Source organism: Mus caroli, chromosome 6 (assembly GCF_900094665.2).
Source record: "Mus caroli chromosome 6, CAROLI_EIJ_v1.1, whole genome shotgun sequence".
Taxonomy (NCBI): domain Eukaryota; kingdom Metazoa; phylum Chordata; class Mammalia; order Rodentia; family Muridae; genus Mus; species Mus caroli.
The window spans coordinates 122,205,132-122,209,428 of record NC_034575.1 but is presented as its reverse complement, the minus strand read 5'-3'; positions in this window follow the sequence as shown (position 1 = coordinate 122,209,428).

Genomic DNA, 4,297 nt, shown 5'->3' with positions numbered 1-4,297 from the left:
GGAAATAATGTCTTTCACAGAAGTGGGTCATAAATCACTGTTGAAAACATTATAAAATTTAGACATAATCACATTGACAAAGGCCTAGAAAACCTTGCAGAGAGTCTGCCAAAGGCTTAGTCGCAGGAATATCCTAGACCTGACTCTGAAACACTGCTGGCGTGGGAAGCTGGCTATCTGAACAGGTTGAGGACCTTCTGGAAGCTTCCTGCTGATGAAAAATACCTAATTGGCTATGGTGATATCACAGTAGTGTATCACGTGCCTAGTGTGGAAGTACCACAGCCCAGCACTGCAAAGATTCCAACCTCATTCACAATGAAAATGCTCACTGAAGCTCCTCCCTTCATGCAGATGAGCGAGCACTGTAGAGAAGGCAGCAGAGGGTTGGCAATGACTCGGGCAGCAGGCAGAGGTTTTCAATTGCAGAAGTCGCAGGTGATTTATATAAAGGACATCATGGTCAAGGCTGGCATTATCTCTTTGACAAAGGACAGAAAGGGCTGTTCTTGTGTCCTATGTCTGATTGTTTCAGAAGAGTTTTGGGTAACAGATCACTCTCTAAAGCTGGATATTCGACACTCAGACTCAAAGAACGCAGGTGAGGAAAAGGAAGGTGTTTTGAGACTCCAGAGAAAGCCACCATGATGGGGCTGGAAGGCAAGAAGCTCCGTGTGTGTGTGTGTGTGTGTGTGTGTGTGTGTGCGTGTGTGTGTGCATTCCTCTGAAATAAATTGAACTTTGTATCTAGCTTCAGTTTTCTTTGTATATGGAACACAGCCTTCCCAGTAAATAAAGATGACATGAGAATAAAATGTGTTCAAAAACTCAAAACCGACAAGGTTTTCCAAAGATGAAACGTCAATCCTGCAGGTCGTCATCACTGAGGACAACATTCCACCACTCTACAAGGAGGACATTCTGGGCTTCCATTCTCCCTCTGTGACTTCCTTGAGCTCAGTGAGTTTAGCTCAGTGAGTCTAAGTTTCTGCTTCCCAGAGAGCCTGGAGGGTCTTATCTCAGGGAGACAGGGGACACAGTGAAGCGGTCTGCTGTCAGGCAGCTCGCTCCTCCTCTTTATCACTCTGGTTGCTATGCATCCACTCTGCGTGTCTCCAGGGAGGGAGCTGAGGTGGCAGAGCCACTCAGGCAGTGAGGAGGCAGGTGTGGGGTAATGGTTCTCAAGAGGCAGCTGTCTCGGTGGTGATGCTCAGACATCAGCCGATGGGGGCAGGGGTGAGGAGGAAAGGTGGTGGTGGTGGCATCCTTCATCTCTTTGCTGACGTGCAGTGTGAGTTTTCTGGTCACCCATTTTCTGTTTTTGGAAGCTGTATCTCAGGGGGATGGAGGTGTGATGGAGGAGGTGGGTCTCAGGGAAATTCCATCTACCCTCCTCCTGAGGAGAATCTTCCTTCCTACAAGTGAGAGGGGACTTATTTATGGCAAGAGGTCAAGGGCTGGGTGATGCTAGAGCCAGTAGGCTAGAGATGTGATTATTTGTATTCTTAGAGCCCCTGGGGATAAAGAGTTCAGACTTTACAGTGCATTCACTGAATGCCTAAGATTGCCTGGGTATGTGGTATTGCTAATAGACAGTGAGTCTAATGGCTACTGTTTGACACAACACTCCCTTTTATTTATCCAGTAGATACGCATATTTTAAAATTATAAGGCTTCCTCCTTATGCCTTTCCTTGTTTCAGCAGAGAAAGTTACTATGAATTATTAACTACCAAGTTACAGTTTCAATGTGAAACATCCTCACAGGCTGGCAATGCTGTTTTTTTGGGGGGTTGTGGCACTCAATGAGGTAGACCCTAGTTGGTAAAAATGGATCAGAGCATGTGTCTGGAAGAGGAGAGCAGGCTCCAATGCTTAGTTAGCATTCTATGTTCCCGGTCCAGCCTTCCCATCACCCACTTCTGCCACCTCTCCTCCTTCAGTGATAAGAAAGTCTCATCTAAACTTCGAGCCACCGCACAGCCTTCTTTAAACTGTCACCTGCTTTGTCACAGCAACCGAGAAGTTACTAATACTTGACTCTAGGCTGTGCAGGGACTAGAATGGCACTTCCCCTGCCAGCTGAGAATTTTAATGTCACTAAACAAAGGAGAGGAATGGGGCCCATGGCCATTATGGCAGAGCTACTCTCCAGCTGAAGCCAGACGCCTAGGGGCTCAAGCTTTTTGACCAGATACTACCTCTCATTGGCCTAATAGGAGGGTAGGAAGTTGAAGGTGAACTAGGTAGGTGGGGCCTCCTATGTCCCAGAGAGGGGTTGCCTTGACCCAAATGAACAGGGGCAGTGAGGGGAAGAATACTGGGCTGGAAGTTGAGGGAGAGAGAAGGGCGAGAGCATGCTTGCTGTTTCTTCTTTGCTGTGCCTCCCAGTGGACACTCAGCTCACTGGAAGTCAGTGACTACAGTTCTAGCCAAGCCTTGTCCTCTATGAGTGAGTAGCTATAGGTGGGCCACCCATGTCCATGTTCCCTATCGTATCTATTCCAGCTGGCTCAGAATAAGTTATGTATTAACTCCTTGAGATGAAAGTTATGTTTTCTGTGTCTTACACCAATATCACAGAGATAGGGGTGAAGGTGAGGTCACCTCTGGGTTCAGAGTCTAACCCTGATCTCTTTCCTCTGATTCCAGTAACCCGGTCTTTGTTCTGCTTCATGTCATCTCTGTCTGCTCCTAGCCCGGTCATAACTTTGCATGCTAACCTGTTCCGATTGGCCCTGGGCTGCTCATTGGAGCAGAGAGAGAAAGAGCTGGAGAAAGACAGGCTGCACTTGCCTGAGGAGGCATCAGAGATAGAACATTGAGGTGTTCTGGCAGCAGTGACCCACTTAGAAAGGGGACTGCTGCCATCATGTATCTTATGATTGGGCAGACAGATACTGTGAGCTTCTACTGTCAGAGGTATGCATGCTTAGCATGGGTGATCACCCAGATGGGGAAGGGGAGGGAAAGGAAAGAGGAAAGAGGAAAGGGAGGGTGAAAGGAAGATGGACTTAGAAAGAGAAGGCAGAGGAGTTGGAGGTCAGAGAATAGCGGGAGAAAGAGGAGAAGAGGGAGAGAGGATAAGACAGAGACTGACCTGAGAGTGGCTGGATATGCAAGAGGCAAGGCCTGACAGGGTAGCCCTCGTTTTCCTAAAGGGGTGACAATAAACCATGGTAGTTCTACAGGATCATAAGACATCTGAGGGCCACGTGGGAGCCATCTTTTTTTTAAATTTATTTTTTATTAGGTATTTTCCTCATTTACATTTCCAATGCTATCCCAAAAGTGTCCCATACCCCCCCCCGACTCCCCTACCCACCAACTCCCACTTCTTGGCCTTGGCGTTCCCCTGTACTGAGGCATATAAAGTTTGCACGGCCAATGGGCCTCTCTTTCCACTGATGGCCAGCTAGGCCATCTTCTGATACATATGCAGCTAGAGACACGAGCTCCAGGGGGTACTGGTTAGTTCATATTGTTGTTCATATTGTTGATCCCTTTAGCTCCTTGGATACTTTCTCTAGCTCCTCCATTGGGGGCCCTGTGATCCATCCAATAGCTGACTGTGAGCATCCACTTCTGTGTTTGCTAGGCTCCCCCCAGCAATGCCCTTCCTTCCTCTTCATGAGTCTTGGGACTGGAGGACAGAAAGAAAGCTGCCTAGTGTCCAGCAGATGGCAGCAGTTCCCAGAAGGACTACTGTTGGGGAAGCACTCTTGATGGGGTTATCTTCAGAGAGCCCAGCAGGGCATTCACACTCCCAGGTAGCATCCCTTGTGGACAGGGTCAGGGTGCGGGTGGGGGGTCTGAGTCATCTTGCCTTCCTCCCTCACGTATGCACAGTGTGTAGAGTATACTTCTGAGGGCTTCATTTGGGGAATGAGAAAGGTAAGGCCCACAGAAGGCTCTCTGATTCCCATGGAAGGATTATCTCAACCACCTTTAAAAATGGGGTCGGCAGGCCGAGGTGGTGCATGACTATAATCCTAGCACTGGAGAGGATCGAAAGTTCTGGGTCAGCTTACCCTATCTCATAATATACATACATGCATACATACATACATACATACATACATACATACACACACAGAGACATACATACATACATGCATACATACATGCATACATACATACATACACACACTCATACACACACAGAGACATACATACATACATACATACATACACACACTCATACACACACAGAGACATACATACATACATGCATACATACATGCATACATACATACATACACACACAGAGACATACATACATACATGCATACATACAT